General features: G+C 44.2%; 1 protein-coding gene across 5 annotated transcripts in view; it reads right to left on the bottom strand.

Moving 5' to 3' along the window:
* The window catches only part of CDK14 (cyclin dependent kinase 14), a 503511-nt gene that overhangs the window by 335736 nt on the left and 152510 nt on the right, over positions 1-15265 (bottom strand). The window lies entirely within an intron of this gene.

A 15265-nucleotide genomic window follows, 5' to 3' on the forward strand; every position in this document is an offset into this window, starting at 1 on the left:
CTTTTACACAAACCTAACAAAACTGACAATAACTAGAGCTGTGAAGAGTAGAAGTTCATACTGCACCTTTAAAAATATACTCTAAAATGATTAATTTGGAAGTGCTGAAAATAAGGAAAATTATGCAGAGGGCTCTGTCTTGTAAAATTGCACCATTTATCTTCATTTTGTTAAACAGAGCCTACTCAGCAGGAGAATACCAAACAATGTTTCTCGCAATCTTCATTATTTCAGTACAATAGTCTATGAAAACAATTACGTACATAACTGTGTCACTTTGTAGACATGAATCTCTGATACATATGTGAAAGTATACATGTATATATGGAGAGAGAGAGAGAGAAAGTTATGGCATACATGAGGGTGCAAAGTGGTATAAATATTTCTGGTCAAAGAAAACCACTTTGTTTTTGCAAAAAGAAAAGGAGTACTTGTGGCACCTTAGAGACTAACCAATTTATTTGAGCATGAGCTTTCGTGAGCCACAGCTCACTTGATGAAGTGAGCTGTGGCTCACGAAAGCTCATGCTCAAATAAATTGGTTAGTCTCTAAGGTGCCACAAGTACTCCTTTTCTTTTTGCGAATACAGACTAACACGGCTGTTCCTCTGAAACCTGTCATTTGTTTTTGCAGAAATTTTCAATTTTTGATTTTCAGTCACGGATTCATTCTGGGTTCCTCCCTCTTATATTTTTCCAGTGCAAAAGGAGAAGAAGAAGAAAAAAAGAGAGAGAAAGTGAGATTATGTTTAAACTATTCTCTCCCCTTCCCCCACTTTCCACCGGTGGAAGAGGAAAATAGGGAGGGGGAAAAACTAAAAACACAAAAATTAAGGACCAAAAACCTAAATTAAATGAAAATGTAATCACTAGAAGGAGAAGGATCCATCAGACAAGGTTTGTCTGCTATCAGCTTGCTTCCAAGTGAGCCATTACCAACAGGTATGGATGTGTATTTGTTTGAGGGCAGGGAGAAAGTAGTCCACAATATAGTAGGTTTGCAAAACTATCAAAAAAAATCAACCACCCACCTTTGAGGCTCCTCCATCACTAGATTTCCATGTTATTCGGATATAATGAAGCTGGTTTACTGTGTTTTACTTTTCTTATATGTAGTTTGCCTATTTTCATGTTGAGACTTACTTGTTCCGTTGTTTTGGGATTTTTGTTTTGTTTTTTTGTTTTTGTTTGTTTTATAATACCGCCAGTTGCCATAACGTAGAGGTCTTAAGAATCGCTATTGCTTTAGGGTTCTGATAGGTAATCCATTACCATAAAAATCAAATAATTATTCCCTCAACCACAGACTCACTTCCCCCTATTCCAGCCGTCAAAAATATTGGTTTAAAATCATAGCTATTTGATTCACTCCCCGCTTGGAAGCCTGCTGCATCCCCACTGAGAGTAGGCAGAGGATGAGAAGAGCTTGCATTGGGCAGGACCAGTAAGATGGCCATAGGAAGAGCTCACTACTGACTATGCAGGAGAGGTGCCTGTGTTGACTGCCTCTGCCTGATGGGTACCTCTGCCACATGCATCAGCAGCTGTTGTACTACAAACTCCAGCTTCATAGAAGCAGGATGGGCCTTGTCTCTCTTACTATGCAGTCACAACTCCCAGTTGGTCCAGTGCCTGGTCATGCAACAAGAAAATTATTCAGTCACCATCTGTCCAGACCCAGCAGAAAGACCTGGCAGCTCTTCTCCCCTTTGCAGACCGTGATGCCTCAGTACCCCAGGTTGGCCCTCTGATCTAGCAAAAAGGATGTCCTTTCAGTCCTCCTGAAGTGGCACAAGGCTCTGCATTGGATTCTGGATCCACAAGTTATCCCACCCAGTGGTCCAGCTTGGCTCTCTGATCTAGCTGGACCACTGGGTGGGATAACTTGTTGATCCAGAACCCAATGAGATCCTTGCCACTTCCAAAGGTGGAACCAAAGTGTACACAGTCCAGGCAGTGTCAGACCCTACTGGTGTGTCTCCCCGCAATACAGTGTAGGATGTTGTAGGCCAGGTGTTCAGGCACCTAAAGAGGCATACTGGTGCTTAATGGTATTTTCAAAAGCTGCTATCTGCATCTTTAGATACCTATATATCTTTAAAAACTGGCCCTTTAATTTGTTCTGTTACTCCCTGTATTATCTTTCAAAAGCACAAATTAACAGAGGCTGCTGCTATGATACTTTAGCATGAAACTTGCAAACTAATCTGCAAGATATTTCAGAGACCACAAAAAACTTTGAAAAGTGATATTGAGAATGCACACCACATGACAATTAATCTTTGAAAAAATTCACCAATTGCTGATGCTAGCAGTTAACAATAATTTTGATTATTAAACGTGAAAATAAAATTGACACTAATTTACATTTCACAATTTCACATGGTACCTTTCTACATTTCACTCATCTTAGAAAATACAGTATACTAGTCAGTTTAATTTTCTGGTTCTTAGTCAATAGCCTTGTATTGCAATGTCTGGGTTGAAAAGGCTGCAGAGGTTGATCTTCTAAAGAATTGAAACAATCTCTATTAATATTAAATTTTGTAAAATTTTGTTATAAGTTATAAATTTGGAGTCTAAATCATCTGAAATGCCATGTAAACTCTGAAATCCCAAATGTTTATATTTAAATACATTACTGCATACACAAAATTGCATTGGGTTTTTTTTCCTCCTTTCAGTACATCCAGTTTCATATGTCTATTTCTGAAATACTTTACAGAGCAAAATCCATAGCTATAGATCTTTCTATAAAATACAGGAAAGGCCACTCATTCCCATCTATTTAAAATTAGCCTTTGATTGTTACAGCAAACACCACCATTTTTAAAGTTAATAGTACAGTATATAAAAAAACTGAAGACCTTAGAACAGTTTATTCAATCCACAGCTTTCAAATGTTTAAAAATGATTTTTCTTTTTTGTTCAAAACCATGTTTCTTTTGATAAATCAGCTGCCACAAAACAGAGAACATGCAGATAAGAAACTGCAAGCCTTTTGGATGACGACAGAATATAAGTGATTTTGAACATATGTGTGGAGGCTGATTTCAATCCCTCCCAAGCATAAATTACAATACTATAAAAAACACATGATGTTAATCTGATGGCTGAATTTAGCCTGAAGTCACTTTTCTGTTCACATTTTAAAAAATTATTAACAGAACCTATGACTTAGGTATGTGATAATAAAAGCAGAGGTTTTAAAAGAGATCTTTCATTATCTGGAAGATAATTTTATCTAGATGGCAGCTACTCAAGCCCCTGAATATGACACTTGATTTCTCTTTGCTCAGGAGGTAGCAAGAGATGTGGTCAATGATGTGCAGATGACTTGTGGATATAGTTTTTTGAGAAAAGAAAAGCTTCCTTTTAAATATAAGCTTGACCCATAGGGGAAAAAACGGTTACTAGCCTTCCTGCTGTTCTTCAAGATATGTTGCTCAGGTCCATTCCATGCTAGGTATGTGTGTGCCACGTGCACAGATGCTGGAGATTTTTCTCTCAGTGATATCCAGAGGACTGGCTGTAGTGCCAGCATAAGGGGTGCCACCGGCTCCGCACCCTCTCAGTTCCTTCTTGCTGGCAACTCCAACAGAGGGGTAAGGAGGGTGGGTCATGTAATGGACAGGAGCAACACATCTTAAAAAACAAAAAGAAAAGGAGTACTTGTGGCACCTTAGAGACTAACAAATTTATTTGAGCATGAGCTTTCGTGAGCTACAGCTGATGAAGTGAGCTGTAGCTCACGAAAGCTCATGCTCAAATAAATTTGTTAGTCTCTAAGGTGCCACAAGTACTCCTTTTCTTTTTGCGAATACAGACTAACACGGCTGTTCCTCTGAAACTTAAAAAACAAGTTACAAAAGGGAGATAACTGGTTTTTCTTCTTCAAGTGCTTGCTCATGTCCATTCCATTCTAGGTGACTCTCAAGCAGTACTCCAGGAGGTGGGTGCAGAGTTCATGGATGTGCTGACTGCAACACCGCTCTCCCAAGACTGGCATCATCACAGGCTTGCTGGACATAGTGTAAAGGTATGAATCAATGACCATGTTGCAGCTCTGCAGATGTCCTGGATTGGTACTAGTGTGAGGAACGCTGCTGACGAAGCTTGGGCTCTCATGGAATAAGTGGTCTAGATGGCTGGAGGCAGAACCTTCACCTGGTCGTAGCAAGCCCAGATACATGCAGTTATGCAGGACGAGATTCTTTGGGATGACACAGGCAGCCCTCTCGTCATTTCTGCTACTTCTACAAAGTGTTGTATAGACTACTGGAAGGGCTTAGTCTTCTCAACATAGAAGGCGAGGGCCCACCTAACATCCAAAGCATGGAACCGACATTCCCCAGCAGTCTTGTTAGGTTTCGGAAAGAAGACAGGAAGAAAAAAATGTGTTGGTTGTTTGGAATTGCGAAACCACCTTTGGTAGGAAGGCCGGAGGGGAGTGCAGCTGGACTTCGTCCTTCAATAACACAGTATAAGGGGGGTTCTGATGTCAGGGCTTTGATCTCTGAGACCCTTCTGGCCGAGGTGACTACCATCAGGAAGGCAACCTTCCAAGAGAAGCAGTATGGGGCAAGATGCTAACAGCTCAAAAGATGGCCCCCTGAGCCTCGACAGCACTAGGTTTAAGTCCATGGCAGAATCGGATCACAAACCTGAGGGTAGAGTCTTTCCAGGCCCTTGAAAAATCTGACCATCTTGTGGGAGAACACTGATCTGCCCTGCATTGGAGAGAGGAAGGTTGAGGTAGCTGCCAAGTGGACCTTAATAGAGGAGAGAGACAGATCTCGATGCTTTAGGTGGAGCAGATAGTTCAAGACAGACTGCAGGGAAGACCGGGATGGAGAGAGATTCAGTTTGGCCATGAAAGTAGCCCTGGTGGAAGGTTTTCTGCTACCTATCAAGACTTGCCAGACTTGTTCCAAATAGGGCTGCTTTTCAGGGTTCAGCCATGCAGCAATCATGCCATCAGGTGCAGGGATGTAAGGTTCGAATGAAGCAACCGGCTATGGTCTTGTGAAATCAAGTCTGAGTGGGATACAAGCATGGGTAGAGCTGCCACTGAAAGATCCAGAAGCATACTGAACCAATGCTGAAGAGACCATGTGGAGTTATCAGGAATAACCTTCACCTTGTCCCGCCTGATTTTTAGGAGGAACTTGTGAACCAAGAGGATCAGTGGGAAGACGTATAGTAGGCAGTCTGCCCATGAGAGGAGGAAGGCATTGAAGAGGAGCCCCAGCTGTGCCCGTTCAGTGAATAGAACTGATGGTATTTCCTGTTCTGTCTGTGGCGAACAGGTCCACCTGGGGAGGCCCCCACTTCTGGAAGATGACACTGATGACCTCCGGATGAAGAGACCACTCACGGTGAGAGGCAAAGGACCTGCTGAGGCAATCCACTAATGTGTTTTGGGCTCGGGGAAAATGTGATGCTTTGAGGTGAATGGCATGTTTCAAGCAGAAGTTCCCTGGCACAGGGCTGAAGATTGAGCCCCTCCCTACTTGCTGAAGTAATTCACTGATGCAATGTTGTCCATCAAGACACGCACCACCTTGCCTGAAACCTGGGAAGGGACACCTGCAAGCCAAACATACTGCTCTGTGTTCCTTAACATTTATATGCAGGGAACGTTCCTCCTGGGACCAGAGGCCCTGAGATTGTTGAGGTGGGCCCTCTAATCCAGGTCTGATGCATCCAAAACTAAGGTTACGAACAGATGCAGGGCAGCAAAGGGTACTCCTTTCATTAAGGAACCTGGGTCTCTCCACCAAGTCAGCAAAGCGAGGACTGCCAGCAGAATCGTGAGTATTGAGTTTAAGTTGTGTCTGCTCAGGGAGTAGACTGACGCTAGCGACATTTGTAAGGGTCTGAGGTATAGCCTTGCGTACTGCACCACATAGTTACATACTGCCATCTGACCCAACAGTTTGAGGCAAACCCGAGCGGTTGTTAGTGGGTGGGTCGTGACCTTGGAGATCAGGTCCAACGTAGCTCGGAATCTGGCCTCTAGTAAGTAGGCCTTGGTCTGGGTCAAGTCAAGCACTGCCCCAAAGAACTCTATTCTCTGAACCGGGACCAAAGTTGACTTATGCTCATTTATCAACAGTCCCAGAACCTGAGGTGGCCTGTACTGTACTGATGCTGTGCTTGACCTGAGCCTGCCAGTGGCCTTTGATCAGCCAGCCGTCGAGCTACAAGTAGATATGGACACCTCAACGTCTGAAGAAGGCTGCTACCACCACCATACACTTAATGAAGAGCCATGGGCTGCCAACAGGCCAAAGGGAAGTGCTGTGCATTGGCAGTAGTGTTCATCCACTACAAACCTCTCTTCTGGAGGGAGCTGCTACAGCCAGTATGTCAACTAGGCTGGGTGAAGACTCCTTTAGCTCCCCGACTTCCAGCCCCAAGTTTGCAGTGATCCTTTTCAGGAGCTCTTGATGGGCCCTGAAGTCATCTGGCAGTAGTAGGTTACTAGGGCCTGCGACCACCTCATCCGGGGATGACAAGGAAGAAGCCTGCACTGGAGGAGGGGCTGCCTCCTCTTCCTCAACCTGAACCACATCCATTGGGGCCATTTCTCAGACATTGGTACCAGAGTCAGGGTCCAGCGCCATATGGGAAGAAAGAGTGACTCACCTCTCGGACACCACCGAGTGTGAGCGGTGGGAAGGGGCGCCCTGTACTGGGAGAAACCCCCACGGGTTCCAACAATGCCACTGCATTAGCCAGTGGCCTGGTGGCCATGTGGCAGCCAAGGGGCCAGTACCGAAGTCCAATGCATGGGCTGGGCACCAATATGACTTTGGTGGAAAGAAGGATTTTTTTTTCAGACTCCGAATAGGATTCTTCCCTCGAAGACTATGGCAACGCAGTATCCACTTCCACCTCCAGGCAGTGCCGGGGAAATGGTAACCACTGATGGGCCGGAGATCACTACATCGGGACCATGGAGGCTTTTCCCCTGAACAGTGCCACGGTGCTGCAATGGAGCTCACCGCCCCTTGATCCCTTCTATCCCGTCGCTTTGGTTAGCGGGGGCCTTGAAGGGTCGGTGGGATCAGGAGGGACATCAGGTCCTTTGCAGCCGGAGTTTAAGGGGCCCACAGGCACGAGGTCCCATGACCGCTCCCAGGAGTCAGAGGTGGGTCCTGGACTGGACGTGGTGCTCTAGGCAGAGCCACCAGAGCTAACAGTGACCTTCGTGGCCAAATAATCTCTCCATCCTGGTCTTCCCTGCAGTCTATTGTCATAGAATCATAGAATCACAGACAGCTGCAGCAGCACAGGAGCCAGCAAACAGCTGTAAACGGGAAGTTTGAGTGGGAGTTTGCAAGGGGAGTTTGGGGGGAAAGACTAAAAGAGCCAGACAGAGGAACAGACAGGCTAGCGAAGGGAGTGTGTGGTGTTCTGGTGCTCGTTGGGGGGGGGGTGTTGTGGGAGGTGGTGTTTTGCTTTCGTTTGTTATTCCCAGACTAACAGGACTTTGGTGGGAAGGCGATGACAGATACAGAGGCAGCAGTGGAAGTGACCCAAGCAGTGAAGATGACTGGATGTGGAAGCTGCGGCATGTACATGATCCTGGAGGGGGTACCTGAAAAGAGTTTTGTCTGCATAAAGTGCCACCTGCTGGAGCTGATGGAATAAAGATCCAAGGATTGGAGATGCAGGTGGAAACTCTGGCTGAGTTTAGAAGGGGGTTCAAGCAGATGATGGAGCAAAGACATGAGAAGGCTGAAGGGAGAAGCTCAGACTTGCAGATGGAAGCAGGACCAAAGAACTCTGAGGTGAGACTGCTGGGTGAGGAAAGTGGACCGTGGAAGCATGTGACTAAGAGAATCAGGCAGAGGAAAAGATGGGCTAGTGAAGGAGAAATAGAGCACAGGAACAGGTTTGCGGAGTTGGAAAATGAAGACAGGGCACAGCAGGCACTGAAGGTGAGAAGGCAAGGAAGAAGAGAAGAGCAGCTAGTCCTATAGGAAGAGGGGACGATAATGCTCAATGGAGAATACACTACCAAATATGAGCCCCAGGAGGATATGGGATGGATTGCAGGGAATTGCAAGGGACAATAGGAATCGAGAGGACTTGCAGCCAGAGGGAAAAGGGGATAGACTGGAGAATCGCACCATCACCAGGAAAAGGCAGGTCTACATGATTGGGGACGCCTTATTGAGAAGAATAGACAGGCCTGTAACCAGAGCTGATTCAGAGAACAGAAGGGTGTGCTGTCTGCCTGGCGCTAAGATATGGGATGTGGACCTGAGGCTGAAGAGGTTTCTAACAGGAGCGGGAAAGAATCCATTGATTATCCTTCATGTGGGAACAAATGATATGGCTAGATTCTCGCTGGAACATATCAAGGGAGACTATGCCAGGCTGGGGAAGACACTTAAGAAAATTGAGGCTCAGGTGATCTTCAGTGGGATTCTGCCTGTTCCTAGAGAAGGGCAACAAAGGTGTGACAAGATTATGACGATCAACAGATAGCGCAGGCAGTGATGCTATAAGGAGGGCTTTGGGATGTATGGCCACTGGGAGGCATTCATGGACAGAGGACAGTTCTCTCGGGATGGACTTCATCTGCGTAGGGAGGGAAATAGACTTCTAGGATGGAGGCTGGCACAACTGATTAAGAGAGCTTCAAACTAGGAATTTGCGGGAGTCGGTTGGGAGATGTCCAGGTAATCTCCACGCCGGATTTTAGCATTGAGATGGAAGAAAACGAAGTAAGAAAGGATACAGCTGTGGGTAGCTGAATGGACATAAGGAGGAAGGGCAGTGTGGATACCAGTCTAATAGACGGTAGAATGTCCATGCCTAATCGGGTAAAGAACGTGAGCGAAGCAAAACAGCAAAAATTAAGATGTTTGTACACCAATGCGAGGAGCCTAGGTAACAAAATGTAGGAACTAGAGCTACTGGTGCAGGAAGTGAAACCGGATATTATAGAGATAACAGAAACATGGTGGAATAGTAGTCATGATTGGAGTACAGGTATTGAAGGGTACGCCCTGTTTAGGAAAGACAGAAATAAAGGCAAAGGTGGTGGAGTAGCATTGTATATCAATGATGAGGTAGAATGTAAAGAAACAGCAAGTGATGGAATGGATAAAACAGAGTCCATCTGGGCAAAAATCACACAGGGGAAGAAAGCTACCAGAGCCTCCCTGGGGATAGTGCTTGGGGTGTGCTATAGACTGCCAGGATCCAATTTGGATAAGGATAGAGACCTCTTTAATGTTTTCAATGAAGTAAATACTAATGGGAATTGTGTGATCATGGAAGACTAACTTCCCAGACATAGACTGGAGGACAAGTGCTAGTAATAATAATAGGGCTCAGATATTCCTGGATGCAAAAGTTGATGGATTCCTTCACCAAATAGTTGCTGAACCAACAAGAAGGGATGCCATTTTAGATTTGGTTTTGGTGAGTAGTGAAGACCTTAGAGAAGAAATGGTTGTAGGGACAACATTGGTTTGAGCGATCATGAGCCTATTCAGTTCAAACTAAATGGAAGGATAAACAAAAACAGATCTGCGACTAGGGTTTTTGATTTCAAAAGGGCTAACTTTAAAAAATTAAGGAAATTAGTTAGGGAAGTGGATTGGACTGAAGAACTTGTGGATCTAAAGACGGAGAAGGTCTGGAATTACTTAAACTCAACATTGCAGAAACTATCAGAAGCCTTCATCCCAAGAAAGCGGAAAAAATTCATAGGCAGGAGTTGTAGACCAAGCTGGATGAGCAAGCATCTCAGAGAGGTGATTAAGAAAAAGTAGAAAGCCGACAAGGAGTGGAAGATGGGAGGGATTAGCAAAGAAAGCTACCTTATTGAGGTCAAAACATGCAGGGATAAAGTGAGAAAGGCTAAAAGCCATGTAGAGTTGGACTTTGCAAAGGGAATTAAAACCAATAGTAAAAGGTTCCGTAGCCAGATAAATAAGAAAAAAATGAAGAAAGAAGAAGTGGGACCGCTAAACACTGAGGATGGAGTGGAGGTCAAGGATAATTTAGGCATGGCCCAATATCGAAACAAATACTTTGCCTCAGTCTTTAATGAGGAGCTTAGGGATAATGGTAGGATGACAAATGGAAATGAGGATATGGAGGTAGATATTACCACATCCGAGGTAAAAGCCAAACTCCAACTGCTTAATGGGACTAAATCGGGGGGCCCAGATAATCTTCATCCAAGAATATTAAAGGAATTGGCACATGAAATTGTGAGCCCATTAGCAAGAATTTTTAATGAATCTCTAAACTCAGGGGTTGTACCCTATGACTGGAGAATTGCTAACATAGTTCCTATTTGTAAGAAAGGAAAAAAAAGCGATCCGGGTAACTACAGGCCTGTTAGTTTGACATCGGTAGCATGCAAGGTCTTGGAAAAAATTTTGAAAGAGAAAGTAGTTAAGGACATTGAGATCAGTGGTAATTGGGACAAAATACAACATGGTTTTACAAAAGGTAGCTCGTGCCAAACCAACCCGATCCCCTTCTTTGAGAAGGTAACCAATTTTTTTAGACAAAGGAAATGCAGTAGATCTAATTTACCTCTATTTCAGTAAGGCATTTGATACTGTTCCACATGAGGAATTATTAGCTAAATTGGAAAAGATGGGAATCAACATGAAAATTGAAAGGTGGATACGGAATTGGTTAAAGGGGAGACTACAGGGGGTCATACTGAAAGGTGAACTGTTAGGCTGGAGGAGGTTACCAGTGGAATTCCTCAGGGATCGGTTTTGGGACCAATCTTTTTAATACTGACCTTGACAAAAAAAGTGGGAATGTGCTAATAAAGTTTGTGGAGAACACAAAGCTGGGAGGTATTGCCAATACAGAGAAGGACCGGGATATCATACAGGAAGATCTGGATGACCTTGTAAACTGGAGTAATAGTAATAGGATGAAATTTAATAGTGAAAAGTTCGAGGTCATCCATTTAGGGATTAATAAAAAGAATTTTTGTTATAAGCTTGGAAGTAACAGAGGAGGAGAAGGACCTCGGAGTATTGGTTGATCACAGGATGACTATGAGCCACCAATGTGATATGGCCATGAAAAAAGCAAATGCAGTCTTGGGATGCATCAGGTGAGGTATTTCTAGTAGAAATAAGGAGGTGTTAGTACCGTTATACAAGGCACTGGTGAGACTTCATCTGGAATAGTGTGTCTCCCATATTGTGTCTCCCATGTTTAAGAAAGATGAATTCAAACTGGAACAGGTACAGAGAAGGGCTACTAGGATGATCCGAGGAATGGAAAACCTGTCTTATGAAAGGAGACTTAAAGGGTTTAGCTTGTTTAGCCTAACCAAAAGAAGGCTGAGGGGAGATATGATTGCTCTCTATAAACATATCAGAGGGATAAATGCCAGGGAGGGAGAGGAATTATTTAAGCTCAGTACCAATGTGGACACAAGAACAATGAATATAAACTGGCCATCAGGAAGTTTAGACTTGAAATTAGACGAAGGTTTCTAACCAATCAGAGGAACAAAGTTCTGGAACAGCTTTCCAAGGGGAGCAGTGGGGGCAAAAAGACATATCTGGCTTCAAGACTAAGCTTGATAAGTTTATGGAAGGGATGATGTGATGGGATAGTCTAATTTTGGCAATTAATTGATCTTTGACTCTTAGCAGTAAATAGGCCCAATGGCCTGTGATGGGATGTTAGATGGGGTGGGATCTGAGTTACTACAGAGAGTTCTTTCCTGGGTGTCTGGTTGGTGAGTCTTGCCCACATGCTCAGGGTTTAGCTGATCGCCATATTCGGGGTTGGGAAGGAATTTTCCTCCAGGGCAGATTGGCAGAGGCCCTGGGGTTTTTTTGCCTTCCTCTGCAGTGTGGGGCACTGGTCACTTGCTGGAGGATTCTCTGCACCTTGAAGTCTTTAAACCACGATTTGAGGACTTCAGTAGCTCAGACATAGGTTAGGGGTTTGTTACAGGAGTGGGTGGGTGAGATTCTGTGGCCTGTGTTGTGCAAAAGGTCAGACTAGATGATCATAATGGTCCCTTCTGACCTTAAAGTCTATGATTCTATGAGTGGCCCAGCCCAGGTCTCAATGCCACTCCCCACTTGTCCCTCTTCAGCACCGGAGAGAGTGCCCCCTCTCAGTGTGCTGTTTCCTACACTTCTTCCTCGGTACTGGGGGTGAAGAACGGTTCCAGAAAGAGCATGGTGCCTGTGGAGCGCTTCACAGAAAAATCTAAATGCTTGGTGCCAATTCGGAGTGGCTCAGCTAAGAGACTGGTCTGAGGGCTGTCTTCATGACTAAGGCCTTCAGACAAATGTCTATCTTTTTGAGTGTGTGGTCTGAAGCCTCTGCAGATCTGGCACTTCTCTTTAACAAGAGTTTCCTCAAGGCACTTTAGACAGCCAGAGTAGGGTCACTTACTATCATCAGCTTTAAGCCTGGGAACCCAGCCCCTGGGGCTAAAGTCCCTCGATGACAGGGACAACTATTCATGCTATTATATACAGTAACTTAGAACTATATACACTAACTACAATAACTATTCAATGCAAGATAAAAGAGTCCAAACCACTGGGAAAGAAGCCTTATAAAAGCAAACAGGATCATTCCAGGAAACTGTCATGGGTGATAAGAAGGAACTGAAAGGGCGTAGAGCTGGCGGTGCCCCTTATACCGGCGAACACACATGGGGCTCCAGAAGGCCTAGGACCAGTCCTACTGATACCGCTGAGGGAAAAATCTCCAGCAACCGTACACACGGCGCGCACACACCTAGTATGGAAGGACATGAGCAAGCACTCAACAAAGCAGCATTGACTTTAAGGAGGCCAAAAAGGGAAATAAAGCATTCAGACAATAGAAAAGAGCATCTAACTTCCAAGAAGAGACTGTTCTGTGTAAAAAGTCATTTTTGGTTCTTTCAAGTCGTAGTTGTGGAGGAGGAGCTCCTTGCTAATCACAGGTTTTCGAACAAAAGAAGAGTAAGGAGAGGAACTGAGAGAAGACAAAAAGGAAAATGAACCACTTATCAAGATAAAATTGGAGGACAAGTTTCTTGTATTGAAAGGGCTCCAAATCAGTTACTGTACAGGCACTAATAGTAATGGCACAGGCAAATTTGACCCTCCAGAACAGGGGTGGCCAACCTGAGCCCGAGAAGGAGCCAGAATTTACCAATGTACATTGCCAAAGAGCCACAGTAAAACGTCAGCAGGCCCCCATCAGCTCCCCCACCCCGCACCTCCCGATCAGCTGTTTCATGGCATACAGGAGGCTCTGGGGGGAAAGGGGAGGAGCGAGGGCACTGCAGGCTCGGGGGGGGCGGGGCAGGAAGGGGTGGAGTAGAGGCAGGGCCTTTGGCAGAGCCAAGGGTTGAGCAGTGAGCACCCACCGGCACATTGGAAAGTTGGTGCCTCTAGCTCCAGCCCCAGAGTAGGTGCCTATACAAGGAGCCACATATTAACTTCTGAAGAGCCGCATTTGGCTCTAGAGTCACAGGTTGGCCACCCCTGCTCCAGAAAGTTCAAAGATATGAACTGAAAAGGTTCAAAAGCAAAACAACACAGATTCTACACAGGGATGGGTGCTCTAAACTAAGGAATTCTGACTTTTGAGGCAGCTAGAAGGAAACAGGAAATACAAGGAAGAGATGACAAGATGCACTGTTTCCCAGTGATGCTGAGGGCTCACAGAGCAGCCACCTAAATTTTGGGATCGCTTAATTTGGGAAATGAATTGAAGCCATCAAACAGGAATTCAGACAGCTTTCCTTCAAGTGTCAGGATCAATGTTCCAAGCATTACACTAGCTAAAAAAATATTTTCCATATTTTTCTGTTATTTCTAGCTATGGAATCATTCCTATATTTAACAAGTATCTAGTGCAGTGAGTCAGCATGTCCCTGTGTTTGCAGATTCAATCTTTCAGGTACCAAGTGGTCAGAAAACTTTTGGTACTGTTAGGATGAAGAACTGGCCACTGGAAAATGAATTCTCATTCAAGGAGGACTGCTCATTGTTTCAAAATGGGTGAGAGAACCAAGGTCTCTGAGACTAATATGGAGCAGGTGGAGACAGAAGAATCCTCACCATCTCAAACCTGCATTTGGACCTCTTTCTCCCTCTCCACTGGCAAATGATGGGACTTCAGTCTTCTTGTATTCTAAGAGAAGGATTAGTATTTGGGTGCAAAAGCAATGACTTAATTCAGGGGACAAGGGACAACAGAGATTCCTCCTGAAGCTATATGGCTTGACAAAAATGTGACTTGTATGGGCTGCCCAGACCAAGTCTTTCTCCCATTACTTGGAGAGACTAATTAATCTGAAGAGTCACCTTATAAATCACCCAAATAGTGAAAAAAATGGGTCTTCTTCCTGTTCAAAACATACTAGTACACTCACCCTATGCTTGGAGACGGCAGAAGGCACAAATTGGAGGCCAAAGGGTAAAGCCACTCAATGACAAAGGCCCTTAATATGAAAAAAAAAATAGTTTGATTAAATGGATTTATGACAACATGAAGTAAGTCCCCTTCAGATCAATGGAGCACAGGAATCCTATTAACAAGGGGAGAGGAAAGAGTATGCCAAATGGGGGGAAATGACAGTGGAAGAAATTGGCATTTCAGGCTCATGGGAGGGAATCAGAAAACACAAATTCAAAAAAAATGTGTGTGGGAGGTGGGAGAATCTGTTTTAAAAGAGTGTTGGCAGGGTCACTGTAACTAATTTCAAATGACCACTTCATTTACATACATTGTAGGGTATTTAGCAGGTTTAATCTGGGATCCTGTAGAGTGACTGGGCATTATATTCACTTGTGAACACCACCTTTTAGAAATTCTCAAGAATCAGTGGATTATTTGGTAAAGACAGCTTTAATGGAAAATTACATCTAGAGCCACTTGACTATTCTTATACAAGCTGTGTGGGTTACGCTCTCATGCATTTTTCATAACTGCAAAACAGCTTGTGAATGTCACACTTTACCATCACACTCCTGAGCCTAAAGTTTTAAATAGATTTTTTTAACAGAATATTAAACTTCAAAATGAAATTATCCTCAAGGGAAAAATATTATGTTCACAGTTCCATTGTAAATTATTTAAAATCCAAAATGAAGATCCATCTGTTTTGCTATATACTAAATTCATTGTAAGGAAAATCTGAAAGTAAAGGATAAGTCAATAGATAGTCCTTTACAACACCTCAGGGTCTATTCCCTATCGTAGGAGAGAATATCTTCCAATGAGATGCTGGTAAAGC

Source organism: Caretta caretta, chromosome 2 (assembly GCF_965140235.1).
Source record: "Caretta caretta isolate rCarCar2 chromosome 2, rCarCar1.hap1, whole genome shotgun sequence".
NCBI classification, from domain to species: domain Eukaryota; kingdom Metazoa; phylum Chordata; order Testudines; family Cheloniidae; genus Caretta; species Caretta caretta.